Genomic DNA, 17688 nt, shown 5'->3' on the forward strand with positions numbered 1-17688 from the left:
CCACAGGGAAGGTCTGAATATGTAAGTCATTTTGTTAGAGAAAAATGTTTCCGTGAGACTTGGAGGCAGTCATTCATCACTTTGTGCCTAAAGGCTTCCTTAGTGAACTTCTTTCCAGTCTTCAGAGAAAAGCACAGCATCTGGGCTCCCGGAAAGGGTTGCTGCCCACTGGAACACCGACCAGCAGGGCATCCTTGCAGGCATTCTGCATGCAATACTGCTGAAGCTTGGCAGCCACCTGAGAGACCCTGATCCTCTCCACGCTGGCCTCCAACTTGAGCTGCTCCACAAAGCGCTACAGGGCATACACACTGGCACTGGAGGCCATGGCCGTGGGTGTCTGAGTGGCTTTGAATATTTCTTACTACTCCCTTCTGGCCTGCAAAGTTTTTGTTGAGAAATCAGCTGACAGTTGTATGGACACTCCCTTGTAGGTAACTAACTGCTTTTCTCTTGCTGCTTAAGAGTTTCTCTTTGTCTTTAACCCTTGGCATTTTAATTATGATGCCTCTTTGGGTTTCTCTTGTTTGGGACTCTGTGCTTCCTGGACTTGTAAGTCTATTTCTCCACCAGGTAGGGGAAGTTTTCTGTCATTATTTCTTCAAATAGGTTTTCAATATCTTAGTCTCTCTCTTCTCCTTCTGGCACCCACATAATGCTAATGTTGGTATGCTTGAAGTTGTCCCAGAGGCTCCTTATACTATCTTCATATTTTTGGATTCTTTTTTCTTTTTGCTCTTCTGATTGTGTGATTTTTGCTTTCTCATATTCCAAATCATTGATGTGATTCTACTCTACTGTTGAATCCCTATAAATTTTTTTTTATTTCAGTGAGTGTATACTTAATTTCTGCCTGTTCCTTTTTCATGTCTTTGATGTTCTTGCTAATTTCCTTGACATTCTCACAAAGATCCTTGAAATTCTCATTAAGTACCTTGAAGCTGTCCTTAAGATTCTTGAGCAATCTTATAACTATTGTTTTGAATTCTGTATCCAGTAGTTTGCTTGCTTCTGTTTCTTTCATTTGTGACATGTTTCTTTGTCTCTGCATTTTGGCTGCTTCCCTGTGTTTGCTTCTATGTAATAGGTAGAGATGCTATATCTCCTGGAATTGGTAGAGAGGCCTTTTGTAATAGTTGTCCTGCAGGGCCCAATGGCTCAGCTTCCCCAGTCACCTAAGCTGGGAGCTCTATGTGCACCCCTGTGTGGGCTGTGTGCATAGTCTTGTTGTAGTTGAGCCTTGATTGCTGTTGGTGTCACTGGGAGGACTTGACCTCCAGGCCAATTGGCTGTGAGGACCAGCTGCTACTACATGGAAGAGTTGCTGTGCAGGAGACACCCCTATGGTGCAGGATTTGCTTCAGTGGGGCTTTGGTGCTCACTGAGTCTGTCTCTTGAATGTGTTGCTTGTGAATGTGTAGAGTTGAATCTGGTATGGTCTGAAGCTGTCTACCAGGTGCACTGGTTCTGGGGCCTCTTAGTAGGTACAAAGTAAGCCACTGCCTGAGGTCACCCAGAAGGAGCTACAGAATGATCTGCAGGTGGCTGCTACTTGTGTTGGTCTTGGAAGTTCCCAGGGGAGGCCAACCTGTGAAACAAGGCGGGTTGGTGCTAGTGCCTGGTCTTAGGCCTCTTATTTTTTAATTTTTTGTTAATACTCACCGAGGATATTTTTCCATTGATTTTCAGGGAGAGTGGAAGAGAGAGGGAAAGACAGAGAGAAAAAATGTGAGAGAGACACACTGATTAGTTGCCTCCTGCACAAGGCCTGACCAGGGCCTGGGCTGGGAAGGAGCCTGCAACGAAGGTATGTGCCCTTGACTGGAATTGAACCAGGGACCTTTTGGTCCACAGGCTGACGCTCTATCCACTGAGCCAAACTGTCTAGGGCTTAGGCATCTTATTGATAGGTATGGGGCATGCCAACATCAGCTACTGCTTGTTTGAGAGATTTTAGAAAGCTTGATCCAGGACAGGCCATTCGTATGGAAAAGTCACTACAAACAGCTTGGGTGGGGCTGCAAATTGGATGGGGTGGGGTCTCAGGGAATAACCAAGGTGGAGCAAACAGTGTGTGCCAGGCTGATGGAAACCCAGATATGGCTGCCAGTCAGCTCTGCAATTGGGGAGGTCACAGCATAGGAACAAAGATCCCTGCAAGCAACCCCATCTGGGAGAAAGCTGCCCCTGAGTTCCTGTCCCAATGTCAGACAATCCAGTTCCTGCCCTCATGTCCCTGGTTCTCCCAAAGCCTCCACCTAGCACTGGAGCCCAGAGGGAGCCAGTCTGTGTATGTTTGTGTGCCAGCCCTTTAAGAGGAACTGCCTGTGTCTCCACCAGCCTCTGTGTCACTCAGCTATAGTCCCTGCTGGTTTTTACAGCCCAAAGTTATGGGGAGTTCTCTTCCCAGCTCTGGGACCCTGGTGTGGGACTGGGACCCCTGGATTCTCATAGGAGGCCCCCACAGTGGAGATATCCCACCGGATTTCAAAAAATACCACATGTGGGTGTCAGATCAGCCTTCTCTGTGCCTCTGCCCCTGCTACCCGTCTCAATGTACTTTCTTCTTTACTTCTCTGGTTGTAAGACTTCCATTCAGCCAGATTCCAGGTAGTTCTGAATGATGGTTGTTCTGTATTTTAGTTGTAATTTTGATGTGGTAGTTGGAGATGGTGAGTACTGGCATTTACCTACACCACCATCTTGGTTCTACTTGTTAAGAGTGAATTTTCAAATGTCGATTCTAAGTTAACCTATATGTTAGGTAAACTAGTTCACATTTTAAAAACCTATGGCCATGTTATGGATGTACAGCCCTTTCTGTGTGTATGTGAGGAAGGAAGACAATGACAATTTTTTCTGTAACAATCCCTTGCCTGATGCCAAATTTCCCATTGCTAATTCCTTATCCTGATTCCTCTCCTAGAGAATCTTGCTTAACTTCAAACCTGTAGATCTTCTGGGCAAACATGTTGGCTGACAAAACACCAGGTTTAGATTTTTAAAGTGACACAGGAATTTTTGATTCTGTCTTCTAGTGAGCTGCAAGATTTTTATCACTTTGATTCATCACTGTGAGAATGAACTCATGATAGATTGAATTCCCTCCAACATATATATATGCATGGGGGGGGGGGGGTTGTCCCTCAGCCCAGCCTGCACCCTCTTCAATCTGGCACTCCTCAGGGGATGTCCAACTGCCGTTTTAGGCCTGACCCTGCAGGGCCTAAACCAGCAGTAGGACATCCCTCTTACAATCCAGGACTGCTGGCTCCTAATGGCTCACCTGCCTGCCTGCCTGATAGCCCCCTAACCGCTCCCCTGGCAGCCTGATTGATACCTAACTGCTCCCCTGTTGAACCAATCACCCCCAACTGCCCTCCTCTTGTAGGCCTGGTTGCCCCCAACAGCCCTCCCCTGCCGGCCTGATCGCCCCCAACTGCCCTCCCCTACAGGTCTGGTCACCCCTAACTGCCCTCCCCTGCCGGCCTGATCTCACCCCCAACTGCCCTCCCCTGCTGGCCATCTTGTGGCGGCCATCTTGTGATGGCCATCGTGTGATGACATGAGGGCGTCACGCGAGGGCGCGAGGACCACCTAAGCTTTTATTAATATATAAAAGCCTCATTTCTCATATATATATATATATATATATATATATATATATATATATATATATATATATAAAATGTTGCTATAGTTATTTTTTTGTATTCTGCATATAGCTTATGTACTGTAAGCTTATTCATGACAATTCAATTTCTTTCTATTCCTGAGGGCAGTGATACTTTCCTGATTTAAAAAAAATATTTTTATTGATTTCAGAGAGGAAGGAAGAGGGAGAGATAGAAACATCAATGATGAGAGAGAATCATTGATTGGCTGCCACCTGCATGCATCCCACTGGGGATCGAGCCCACAACCAGGCATGTGACCTTGACCGGAATTGAACCTGGGACCCTTTAGTCCGCAGGCCGATGCTCCATCCACAGAGCCAAACCGGCTAGGGCACTTTCCTGATCTTTTATTGTTTAAGATAATAATACATTTATTTTTATTTTATTTATTTATTTATTAAAATTTCTTTATTGATTAAGGTATTACATATGTGTCCTTATCCCCCCATTGCCTTCCCCACCCCCCACCCCCCACTCATGCCCTCATCCCCCTGTTGTCTGTGTTCATTGGTTAGGCTTATATGCATGCATACAAGTCCTTTGGTTGATCTCTCCCCCTTACATTTATTTTTAAAGACTGCTTTAGAGATTAACATTTGTAGAGCTGCATTCCCACATTATTCTCTCTCTTTCACTGTAGTTCTGCATGTTTGCTTCCATTTTATAGGACCATCTTCCAACCTAAATCTTTGGAGCTATAGTTTTCCTTTTTCTGTTCCCACAAAAGAAAAACTCTTTGCTAATAATTATGGAAATACAAGTCAAAACCACAATTAGATACCACTTCACACACATTACAGTGGATATTTAAAAAAAAACACCACAGAAAATAAATGTTGAGGATGTGGAGAAATTTAGAACCCTTGTGCATTGCTGCAGGGGATGTAAAATAGTGCAACTGCTGTGGAAAACAGTAGGGCAGTTCCTCAAAAAGTTAAACATAGAATTACCATATAACCCAGCAATTCTACTTCTGGGTATACACCCAAAAGATTTGAAAGTGGGGACTTGAATAGATATTTGTACACCAATGTTCATTGAGCAGCATTATTCACAATAGTCAAAAGTCAGAAGCAACCCAATTGTCGATCGATGGATGAGTGGGTAAATGAACTATGGCGTATATATACAGCGGAGTATTATCTATAATAATAGAAGTTTAATATGCAAATCGACTGAATGACCAAACAGCAGAACGACCTTCTGGACGACCTTCCAAACAACCATGCTATGACACCCACTGGTGCCAGGCCAGCCAAGGCGGGTGCGATGTGATTGGTTGGGGGTCTGGCCATTGCCCCATGATCACCCTGCAGAGAGAGGCTCAGGCCACTGGCTGGTGGGGTGATTGATCAATTGGGGGGGGGGGGTTCCACAATCACCCCAAAGAGGGAGGCCCAGGCCACCGACTGGCAGGCTGCGGTGGGTGGCCGGGGCCTCCCTCTTCAGGGCAGGATTGATCGTGGAGCCCCGGCCGGGTGGGCAGTGTCAACTTCTTTGGGGCAATCGATTGCGGGGCTCCCGGACTGTGAGAGGGCACAGACCGGGCTGAGGGAAACGCCCCCCCCCTCCAGTGCATGAATATCGTGCACCGGGCCTCTAGTTCCTTATTAAAGAGGAAGAAAATTCCAACACATGCCATAAAATGGATAAACCTTGAGGACACTATGCTAAATAAAATAAGCCAATCAGAAAAGGACAAACAATGTGTAATTTCATTTATATAAGGTTCCTAGAGTAGTCAAATTCATGGGACAGAAAGTGGAATGTGGAATGGTGGTTGTCAGGGACTGGGGGAGGGGAATGAGGAGTTAGTATTTACTGGGTACAGGGCTTCAGTTGGGGAAGATGAAAAAATACTGGAAAAAGACGGTGGTTATGGTTACACAACAATGGGAATGTACTTCATGCCAAAGAGCTGTATGCTTAAAAATGGTTAAAATGGTAAGTTTTATGTTATGAAAAAGAAAGGCTCTTACATTGTGATTTTACAAAACACGGCCATTCCAGCGACTCTCCTGAACTAGTGGCCTGCAGACATCACTAAGGCCTCTCAGTAACACAAAACCCGGGTGCCTCCCCTCTTCCTTAGGAACGCCGGAACTGAACTGGCCTGCACCTTGATCTTGGACTTCCAGCCTCCCGAACTGCGAGGAAATAACTTCCTGTTGTTTAAGCCACCTACTCTTTGGTCTTTTCGTATGGCAGCCCGAGATAAGACATTTGGGACATACTGGTGAGTGGTGAGAGTAAGGCTTGATTACCTCATAAAAGGAGCAAAACCCTGGAAAGCTTGAAACATATTCTTGTCAGATGTGGGTTCTGTTGCTGCCTCCTAGAGTCCCTGTAGGAGAGCGGTAGCTGGGATGAGCCCCCCAAAATTTTGAGGGCTTGCTGGTTCAGTGAGCTTGGAGACGAAGCCCTATTAAACACAGGTGCTGGTAATTGACTGAAAGTGTCCCCCACTTAACAGAAGGGATGGTGTTTCCCTAAGCTGGTGTGCTTGTGGTGACTTCTGGAAGACGCCTCTTTGGAGGGGCTGCTTGTGCTGAGGCTCTTCCCTGCTCCACAAGCACGGAGGCTCATCGGGGAGCTGCAGCACCATGTTTCTGGCAATGCCTGTAATACAAAAAGTATTGTGCCAGGTATTGGAAGGTCCTGAGATGAAAACACACGAACTTCCTGCTCTCCAGAAACTTAAAAATAGCAATTCTCATCATAGTTTTAAACTTGCACAATGAAAATGTTTTATATTTATAGGATATATTTTACACTTATTAAAGTAATTATGCTCAAATCGCAAGCCTCTACATTTCCAGGAACTGGCGGCTATTTTTTTTTACTGGAAATTGAGAGACTGAGAATGAGCAAAAATTAAGCTTTAATTTTTCCATTTGAGATAAGCCTTAAAATTCTAGGATCTTTGCAAAGGGACTCAGAGACTGGATTTTCTTATATTCAGATTTTATTGGTCCTGTTTCATCTGGATATTTGAATTTATATTGGTTTATGCTACTTTTTTTTTTTTTTTTAGACTGGTGTTTTTTCTCTTTCTCAATCTTTAGAAATTGCCATTTTGGAGAAAAGAAATATTTTCCATCAAAAACATGGATGAATCATTCAGGCAATTCCAAATTTGCCCTTGGGATTGAAAGTGATTTCTTTTTCTGTGCTTGGTGTGTACACCTCAGTTATTAAAGACACACTTTATTTTTGTCTGACAGAGCAGGTGATTAGTAAGTACATTCATTGGAATAACAAATGTTTGTTTTCAGGGGGGTATTTGTAACCAGGCAGGTCAGGTTTGTACCTGAATGTGCATTTAACAAAACAAAACATTGTTTTCTTCTCAAAAGGTGGTAATTTCCATCCCTCAGAAAACTAGAAACCTCATAGTATGATCCTTGACCAGGAGTGTTCTCCTTATGGTTTGATACAGATTTAAAAATCTGTGGTTTGGGGGGGATTCTTTTGGGCAAATGAGGCAAGATTTTATAAATTTTATTTTTTATGTTCAATTAGAGCTACTTACCACTAACCTATTAAGTAATTAAGAGTCATTATGTTTTATAGTAAATCGACTTCATTACCAACAATCATACTACATCAGTATTCTAAGACGTTGACTGCGGTGCTACTGATATTGGTTATGTTATGAAGCAAGGACTGAGTAGGCACTCTAGGAATTCTTTCAAACTAGGGAAAGAATGCCTTATATCACTTGTGTAAATGTGGTTGTAATTTCACGTGGCTGCTAGTCATGCTTTAATTAATTTATTTTTTAAAATATATTTTTTATTGATTTCAGAGATGAAAGGAGAGAGAGAGAGAGAGAGAGAGAGAGAGAGAGAGAGAGAGAGAGAGAGAGAAACATCACTGAGAGAGAATCATTGATCAGCTGCCTCCTGCACACAGCCTGATGGGGCATTGAGCCTGCAACCCTGGGCATGTGCCCTGACCGGACTTGAACTGGGATCTGGTTAATAGGTTGATGCTCAAGCACTTAGCTACACTGGCTAGGATAGTCATGTTTTTAAATAATGAATTATTTTTTTTTAAAAATATTTTCATTTTATACCCTGGTGCTCCTGTGTTTTACCGAAAAGAAATTTTTTTTATATTGATTTCAGAGAGGAAGGGAGAGGGAGAGGGAGATAGAAACATCAATGATGAGAGGGAATCATTGATTGGCTGCCTCCTGCACGTTCCCTACTAGGGATACGAGTTGAAACCCAGGCATGTGTCCTTGACCAGAACTGAACCTGGGACTCTTCAGTCTGCAGGCCGTCACTTTATCCACTGAACCAAACCAGCTAGGGCTAAATAATGAATTATTGTCAGTTTGAGTGATGTTTGGTGCTTGTGATAGTGTTCATGGTGGGTATTTTCATAAAGAGTGTGTTTGGCTTATTATTTTCCAGTAACTAGTCTTTAATCCACATATGGATGTTTTATTGTCTCAATGCTATTCAACCATATGCCTATTGCTGAAGACAATGATGATATAATTCCCCTCACATTTTCTTGTTCAGGAACAGATCATTGGTGATATGCTACCAGTGAATTTGTGTTCTTTAATAAGTTATAAAAAACTAGCAAATTATAAAATTTCTGGGATATCATTAAAGTATATACAGTATATCATTGTTTTGAATGTAAACGCATGTGTTTGTTGCTTTTAAATTCTTTATCACAGAGATTTTTTTTAACTGGTATTTGGAGTGGATGGGGTGGTGTGGGCTTTAAGATCACTTGCTTTGCCTCAAAAAGTATAGTTAAGGAGCCACTGACTTCTTCAAATCAAAACTTCTGGGAATTGACTATTTGAGTATACATTTATCCTGAATGATTTTTCTATAAATCAGTAAATCTTGAGCCTGGCTGCACATTAGCATCTCCTGGGAAGGATGTTTCAAATAGTGATGCAGAGCCTGACTTCAGACCAATTGAACTGAAATATCTGAAGGCAGAGGCCAGGCATTGTGTTTCTTTTTAAAAAAATATGTTTGTTTTTATTTTTATTTTATTTTTTAAAATATATTTTATTGATTTTTTACAGAGAGGAAGAGAGAGGGATAGAGAGTTAGAAACATCGATGAGAGAGAAACATCGATCAGCTGCCTCCTGCACACCTCCTACTGGGGATGTTCCCGAAACCAAGGTACATGCCCTTGACTGGAATCGAACCTGGGACCTTTCAGTCCACAGGCCGACGCTCTATCCACTGAGCCAAACCGGTTTTGGCTGTTTGTTTGTTTTTAAATTAAATATTTTGTTGTTGAAAGAATTACATATGTCCCCTTCCCCCCAACCCCCAATGGCCCCTTCTATCCCTGCCTCATTAAATATGTTTTTTATTGATTTCAGAGAGAGGAAGGGAAAAGGAAAGAGGGAGAGAAACATCAATGATGAGAGAGAATCATTGATCGGCTGCCTCCTCCTTGCCCCCTACTGGGGATCAAGCCCAAAACCCGGGCATGTGCCCTGACTGGGAATCGAACTGTGATCTCCTGGTTCATAGGTCGATGCTCAACCACTGAGCAACACCGGCTGGGTGTTTCTTAAAATCACCCCAGATAATTACAATGAAGGTTGAGAATTTATGTAAATGAATATTATCTAACTCTTCAGGTTTATAAAAGAAACAGCAAGTGCCATTATTAAGAAACAGACATAGAGACAAACACATTTAAAAGGGCATTGTTTTAGAATAAATCATTGGCTAAATTAATTGTATGGCGGTAATAGTAAATAAAGAAAACAGTCATTTATATATAAAATCCTCTAAGTGGGCACTTTCAACTTATGATTCAGATGATCAGATGCTTCCATTAAGATAGAATAGGGGAGGGGTTGAGGGAAGGAAGAATGACGGGTAAAGGGAACAGTAGGAAATGAAGCAGGCAGAGTATGGTTTCAGGAGATGGGTGTGGCAGGGGAGAGTGACATTTCCTAGGTCAGGTGGCCAAGGTCATGAAGAACCAGAAGAGGCAACAGGTGTGGTCTGCAGCAAAGATTCAGGGACAGGAGAGGGGGCAAGAGAAGCCAAGGAAGAAACTGGAGCCAGGGGCATGTGTCAGAACAATGCCTTGGCCACGGAAAGAGATGGAGCCGCAGATCCTCAGACTGGAGCTTAAGCACAAGGGCTCCCCCCCATGGACTCACTCAAGGGCCCAGCTCCAGAATAAGCCATGGAGAAGGGCCAGAGCCAGATATGCACAAAAGTGAGAGAGCTAACCTCAGAGGCCTTAGAGGTCCTCTCACCTGGAACATGCTTGTGGATAGAGCCTGCAGGTGCAGTATAAGGATCCTGTTTTTTCAGATTCCGATTGGACATAATCCTCCCAGAGCCCAGTCCTAACAAAGTTTGCTTCCGCCCAGCAACTGCTGCTTCTACCACATTCAGCTGCCCAGCTGTTGATGTGTCCAGCTTCCCACCACGGTGCCCATCTCTCGAGATAAAGGAATGTGCCTTATTCACCTTCATTACCCCTGTCCGTGAAAGAGGGTGCTGGGATTTCTTAAATTGAATAAAGACATTTTTACACTCATTTTTCATCTAACTCACACAGGAAAAGTCAAACTCACGTCAGTTTCTCAGCAGAGATTTTAGTTTCAGGATGTTCGCTCACATGTGACACAGAGGAACATAGATTTAAAGTCATCCTGGAAATGACAGAAAAGCTGACAGTCAACTGGTTTGAGCCAAATTCCCTCTCAATAGGGAAAGAATTGTATGGAGGGAATCCGTATTTTCCGGCGTATAAGACGACTGGGCGTATAAGATTTTCCTGGGTTAAAAAGTTGTCTTATACACCGGAAAATACGGTAGTCCAATATATCTAATCCATTATATCGAATCCCATCAATATAGTCCAATATACCGTATTTTCCGGCATATAAAACTACTTTTTAACCCAGGAAAATCTTATACGCCCAGTCGTCTTATACGCCAGAAAGTACGGTAGGTCAATCAGCCAGTAGGGTAGTTATTCCCAGACTGGGTTGGATGTCAGAGTCACAGTAGATTTTTAAAAAACATGTTTTTATTCATTTCAGAGAGAGAAAGGGAGAGGGAGAGAGAGATAGAAACATCAATGATGAGAGAGAATCATCCATTGGCTGCCTTCTGCATGCCCCCTACTGGGGGTCAAGCCCACAACCTGTGCAGGTGCCCTGTCCAGGAATCAAACCGGTGACCTCTTGGTTCCTGGGTCGATACTCAACCGCTGAGCCACATTGGCTGGGCAGAATCACAGTATTTCTTAAAAACACCGATTCTGGGACCTACCTTCTGCAATTCTGACACAGTTGGTAGATCCAGGCAGGGCATAGCAGATCTGCTTTTAGTAAAAAGCTCCCAGGTGGCCCTGGCTGGTATGGCTCAGTTGGTTAGAGCATTGTCCTGGGCACAGAAGGGTCTCGGGTTCCATTCCCGGCCAGGGCACACACCTGGGTTTCAGGTACGATCCCCAGTCGGGTCCCGTGTGGAGGCAACCAATAAATGTTTCTCTCTCTCTCTCTCTCTCTCTCTCTCTCTCTCTCTCTCTCTCTCTCCCCCCTTCCCTTCCTTTCTCTCTCAAAAAAAAAAAAAAAAAAAGTGAAAACATATCCTCCAGTGAGGATTAAAAAATTAGATAAATAAAAATTAAAAGCTCCCATGTGGTTCTGGGCACACAGAGCCGGGTTTGAGAGCTGGGACTGCTGGGTCTGTCCCCTTAGCACAGCCTGGCTGCTCGGGACTTGCTGGCAGTCCCAGGCGGGGGTGACGACAGGCCTCCCTGGGGCCCCGGAGCATCCCTCTCATTTCCTACATCTCATGAGGGCTCACTTTGTGTTCACCCTACTTGGGTGAGGCTCTGTGAGCGCGCGTTCCTGGGGCGGCCAGGAGAGTCTGTCCTTGGCGCACGTGTGAAGCTCTAATCATAACCGGTTCTGCTCCAGCTGGCTGTTTCTTGGCATCAACTCAAAAATCCAGGCGCTCTGTGGAAGAGACTTCTTTCTTCTCTGCATCTGGGGATGAATGCCCGTTGTCCAGCAAGGGAGGGGCTGGTGGAGAGAGAGAGAGAGAGAGAGAGAGAGAGAGAGAGAGAGAGAGAGAGAGAGAGAAGTATTAACCCATTAGTAACCATTACCATTTTAGCGTGGACTAGTTCATTAGAAAAGGTATTTATTTCCGACGGTGAGAAAACGAGACTACCAAAAATTATGACAAGCCTTGTGCTGAACTTTCTCTGTCTGAGTGGTGGGAAGGGATGGTCTCCAGGGCTCATTCCTGCTCCGGCACTTGCTTGTTCAGTCAATGAATGTGAATACTGATTACGCTCCCACTCTGCCAGGCACTGTTCTAGGCACCAGGGTGTACACAGTGAACAAGACAGAGAAGGCCAGGCTCTTGTGGGGTCACAGCCTGGCAGCTGCAAGCTGGGAGATCTGAGAATGGCTGCTTCAGAGTCAGACCACCGGACACTGCATGAGCCTCAGAGACAAGGGTCTTGCCCTTCCTGTCATGCCCAGGGCCTGCTCTGAGCGGGAACAGATGCCAGAGACAGATGACGTCACTCTCCCACACAGTGAGTGCAGCCCTGAAGGAGACCTGCTGTCCACGGAGCATGGAGACGTGGGGGAGTGTTTCTGAGCATCTCAGCCTGGCGGGTGTGGCTGCCTCCGGGGACGTCGGCGTCAGCCTCCGTGTTGGACTTAATGAGGAAGGCCGAAGGCTGGAGAGATACCCAAAGGTCTTAAGGAATTAAAACTAAGAAAAATATCTAGGAATTAGGTGCTGGGTCTGAGTTTAATAGGTGGTAATTATTATACCCAAACTTTTGGCTTTAGATTCACAAAGTGTTGGATTCAATAGTAAGAATCTGTCTTTGGCTTTTATTGTGCAGGAAACTGAAACAGGCTAATATTGAAGGTATAAAGGAAGTGTATGAAAGGATGCCAGGAAACTCAGAAGGAAAGGGAAAAAATGGCCAATTAGTGCATTTATATTGAAGCTAATTTTCATATGAAAAGGTGAGGTTCTGACTTTAGAAATTGACTGTTACTAAGGGCCTACGTTTAGTTATTTGCAATGCCTCCCTTCTCCTCCCATGGAAAATGGATCAGCTGCTCTTCCTTCTCTCATTCCTCGCATGCCTTCTCTTTTACCTCTCCCCTGACTCCATTCTGCAGATGCCAGAGTACAAAATCTATTATACAGTGAGGGTAAAAGTGCCGGCTATTTGTAAAACAGAGTCACAAACTCATGTGGCTGGTGAGATGTCTGGGCCTCGGCTCCCCTCTGCCTGCCGACAGGATCGCACCTGACTGTCCAGGAAAACGGGCTCGGGGCTTTTTGAAGCACTGTAGAGGAGAGGCCCGGATGTCCCTGATAACTCACCTCAAGTCCGATTTGCTCATTGGCGGAGGGTGTTTTCTAGTTTAAATCACTCACGTGGAAGCTGAAGCTCATTTCCTTTTTCTGTCCTTGCTGGAGACAGTGAACAGCTGGCCTCCATCCTCTGAGGAATATCCCTTTAAACCTTGCAGGCCGTTGTTAAATGGCCTCTAGGCTTTCTTTTCTTCAAACTAAGAATCATAGCATCTTTTCCCCATCCCTCATGGGTCCTATTTCCAAGTCCCTTTCACATCTTTGTTCTTTGAATGCTCTCAGATTTTTCTAAGATACTCCCCTTTGGAAGTTATTTGAAGGAAAACAACAGAAGGGTCTTTAGATGTACTCAGTACTGGCAGCCCTCTCACCTCACTACAAACCTTGCTACTCCCGCTGGGTGGGTGGCTTCTGGGACCTTGACTCCCAGGGCTGAGCTATGCCTGAGGGCTGAGCAGCCTGTCAAGAGACCAGCAGGACCACAGGCCAAGAACACGAGGCCCCAGCTCAGCACAGGGCGCACTGAGCTGAAAATAGTGCCGGACATTTGTAAAGCTCTCAGAGGTTTAGTAAACGAACTCTTGTCCCTATATTATCTCTTCTAGACTTCTCTTGGACAGAATGGGCAACATAAACCCTGACTGCGCATGGAAAGAAAAAATTAAGTTCTGAAAAGTCTAATAGTTACGTTGAAAACAGTGGTGCCTCTGGTGTGTTACCTTGTTCAGTGGGTGTAGGGGACGGAGGCAGAAGTGACTGAGAATGGAACTAGGGGGCTTGGATGCCCTGGGATGTGAGATTGATGTCCAATGTGGATGACTGGGGGATGGATAAGGGTGAAAACCTACAGGGTAGTGAGAGAGACAGATGTTCAAACAGAAATGAAAAATCTGCTGATGGAGGCAGTAGGGAAAGGATTGGGAAGGAGCAGATCTGTAAATGAGGACTGGGTAGCTCAAGGGACTCAAAAGTGGAGAGAAGGTGATATATACATTAAGAGAGAGAAACTAAGTTTGCCTCAGAGTCTAAGATTCTGGGCTTTGACCAGTAAAGACAGTAGTAAAGCCCAACCGGTGTGGCTCAGTGGTTAAGCATTGTCCTATGAACCAGGAGGTAATGGATTGATTCCCAGTCAGGGCATGTGCCCGAGCTGTGGGCTCAACCCCCAGTGTGGGGCGTGCAGGAGGCAGCCAATCAATGATTCTCTCTCATCATTGATATTTCTCTCTCTCTTTCCCTCTCCCTTCCTCTCTGAAACCAATAAAGATATTTAAAAAAAAAAAAAAAAGACAGTAGTAAACTCCTTAGAACATGGATGGCCTGAGGGGGATTGGGGAATTCATGCAAAAAGAGCTTCATTTTGTCATAGACCAAAGAGTTTTGTTTTTTTTTAAGCTTTATTAAGAGGCTGAGGAATCTGCAAAAATGAGCTAGGATGTGAAACTGGAGATAACTCAGACCCTTAGTCAAATTAATTCAAGTAATTAGGTGCCATGCATCTGTGACTTACCTAATGAGTATAAGAGCTCTGACTGGGAAGCAGTGTAATTTTTAAGCAGGTGAATATAAACAGGCAAACAATAGTTGTCACTTGGGGTCATTTGTTCAAACAAAGCAAAGATTTCCACAACCCCTCTTTTGGTTTGATTTTCTAGGCCAACGACATAGACAGATCTTCATAGATCTTTATTGGTAGGGAATCTTCATCTTCTGAGGGTGTATTTGATATCGAGGAACAGTTAGAAGTAATTGGAGCCAATAGGTGAGTGACCAGGCTGGAAAGTGTTAAAGAAAACCAGAGCCAGACAGAAGTTAAGTGGAGAAAATAAATTTTATTCAGGAATTATTATTGTAATAGGGAAAGAGAGATCTCAGTATAGAACTGGGCTCAATTCCAAATACAAGTGGGAATTTATAGCCAAGAAGCAGGTTGGGGGCCAGGGAGTGGAAAACAACTAAGGGGAAGGAAGCATCAGGGGTAAAGAGGGTTCTGGCTAAAATGACTTAACAGGATCTTGCTGAAAGCGGACGAGGGTGATCAGATACCACGGGTAGGAGATGAGGAGTTGAATCACATAATCAAGGGTGATCAGATATCGAGTATGGGGATTCTTGCTAAACTGACTTAGCAGGAATTTTGCTAAAATTAGGCGATGCAAAGATGGATGTGGACGTCCAAAGGTTGAGGCCTAGCTGAGAAGATTCAGAGGAGCCTAACTAAAGTTTGTTCAAGGAGGTGTATTGACAGTTGCTTTTTAAAAATCAAAACTAATTAACAGAGGCACAGTTTGAATTGAAGCCTTGAGCTGGAATTCCTCTTTTTGCAATGCTGAGGTCTATCAAGTGAGTTGACCTAAGGCAGTGGTCGGCAAACTGCGGCTCGAGAACCACATGTGGCTCTCGAGCCGCGGTTTGCTAATGAGTTTGCCGACCACTGGGATAGGGTCTTAATCACAAGGAACAACAACAGCCTGTAATTATTGGAATCGAGAGTCTAGGTCAGTGGTCGGCAAACTCATTAGTCAACAGAGTGGCAAACTGCGGCTCGAGAGCCGCATGTGGCTCGCGAGCCGCAGTTTGCCGACCACTGACCTAAGGAACGAGCTCTGCATGAACAATGCTATTGACGTCAAAGAAAAAAGTCAACTTTGTCATTGATTGTGATTATGATACATCAGCTTTATGGATCCTCCCAGGGTTTGGAGCACTGCAGTCGCTGACACATCGTCCAGGTCATATTGGTTCATCGCCACTTACTCTGTTCCTCAAGAATGTACCCTTTGTTCAGCTTTCCTTAAGAGATAAGGACAAAGGAGGCATACATCTTTTCTGTTCTGTCTTTCACTCAAAAAATGTGTGGTGCAATTGTATGTTCAAGTTTTCCCTAAGGAAGAGTCTATTTCTTTATCTAAATTTAACTCTTCAACCTTCCTTCTCCCCGTCAATCACCTGGGTGAATTAGCCAAATTGCTGACTGCTTAAACATTTTTATTGATCCAGTAGCCTACTGCTTACTCACCAATAATGCCTTTTGTTTTTGTTTAAAATGATTGTTCTGGAACGAACTCCATCTTTTTTTCCAAATGCGTCATTTGCAGATTAATTTTATTGAGCACCCTTTGCACTCAATGATTCTCATATATAGTTTATGCAGAAATAAAATGTATTTCTTAATCGCCATTTCTTAATATTGTTAAAAAAACAAAATTCAACTGTAAATTTTAAAGTTCTTATTGGTTTTATTCGATGATTCATGAATTAAGCAGCATCCAGTCTAGCAGACAGAATGCCCTCTGAGGAACTGTACCAAATGAGACTTACAGGGAGAGGGAGCAGGAACAAGGAAGTTGTAGTAGGTGAAACAGTGGTTTGGTTGTTGCAAGGTCACTTATAGGGATGGGGAACCTTTTTTCTGCCAAGGGCCATTATAACATCATTCGAGGGCCATTCAAAATTATCAACTTGCTCTTCCTCGGGGCTGCCTATGGATGTGGCAGCAATCTCCTACTCGGCACCATGGCTGCCCTCAGACCCCTCGTGAAACCCAAGATTGTCAAAAAGAGGACCTAGAAGTTCATCCGGCACCAGTCAGACCGATAGGTCAAAATTAAGCGGAACTGGCGGAAACCCAGAGGGATGGACAATAGGTGTGTAGAAGATTCAAGGGCCAGATCTTGATGCCCAGCATTGGTTATGGGAGCAACAAGAAAACAAAGCGCATGCTGCCCAGTGGCTTTCGGAAGTTTCTGGTCCATAAGGTCAAGGAGCTTGAAGCGCTGCTGATGCGCAACAGATCTCACTGTGCTGAGATTGCTCACAGCGTCTCCTCAAAGAACCGCAAAGCCACTGTGGAAAGAGCAGCCCAGCTGGCCATCAGATTCACCAGTCCCAATGCCAGGCTGCACAGCGAAGAAAATGAATAGACAGATTGTGTACACATTGTATTTGTGTTAACAAAATCATAAAAGTCTGCCCCCAAAATTATCAACTTAAAATTAGCCTGCTATATTTGGTCAAACATTTACTAATTAACTCACCCCTGATGCCTAGGCAGGGCCAGACCACATGATACTGAGGGCCTTAAATGGCCCTCGGGGCTGGATGTTCCCCACCCCTGCTTCAGGGGATAACAGGGGTGTATCAATCAGATGACCTAACTAGGGCAGGTCAGGCGATTCCTGATTGACTGGTTTAAGATTCCAATTCTGGGAGAGCCAAAACTGTAATTAAGTCTTGATTTGGTGATGTGGGACTCAGCATAAGCAGCTAGCTCCATTTGGGGCCTGGTGTCTTGTTTTTAACAATACTGATTTGACCAACTTTGAGGGGAGTGGACAACAGAGCTAGCTTTCATTGAATTATTACTAGGGGCCAGGAAAAATGTTTATCTCATATTAATTTTACAAAAACCTATGGAGTAGATATCATTTCCATTTGGCAGAAAAGCAAACTGAGACTTTGAGAGATTAAGTACTTGCCCAAAGTCACCCAGCTAGTTAGTGGTTGGGCCATGATTCTAACTCAGGGCTTCAGGTTCTAAATCCTAGGGAAGACAGTCCAGATGTTTTATATACCAACAATCCAGCTGTCAGCATACTATATTGTTATAAAAATGGTTTGTCTTGTTGTGTAAGG

At 44.2% G+C, this 17688-nt stretch overlaps 2 pseudogenes across 2 annotated transcripts; one reads left to right on the top strand and one right to left on the bottom strand.

Annotated features, from left to right (window-relative positions):
- Window positions 1-121: 121 nt before the first annotated feature.
- LOC307102993 (guanine nucleotide-binding protein G(I)/G(S)/G(O) subunit gamma-10-like) lies at window positions 122-328 on the bottom strand (annotated as a pseudogene). Its single transcript has one exon. The product of its transcript is annotated as a guanine nucleotide-binding protein G(I)/G(S)/G(O) subunit gamma-10-like (transcript).
- Window positions 329-16524: 16196 nt separating this feature from the next.
- Window positions 16525-16976, top strand: LOC307101910 (large ribosomal subunit protein eL32-like; annotated as a pseudogene). The gene has a single exon. The product of its transcript is annotated as a large ribosomal subunit protein eL32-like (transcript).
- The last annotated feature ends 712 nt before the right edge of the window (window positions 16977-17688 follow it).

This window comes from Cnephaeus nilssonii (assembly GCF_951640355.1).
Source record: "Cnephaeus nilssonii genome assembly, chromosome: 1".
Taxonomy (NCBI): Eukaryota; Metazoa; Chordata; class Mammalia; order Chiroptera; family Vespertilionidae; genus Cnephaeus; species Cnephaeus nilssonii.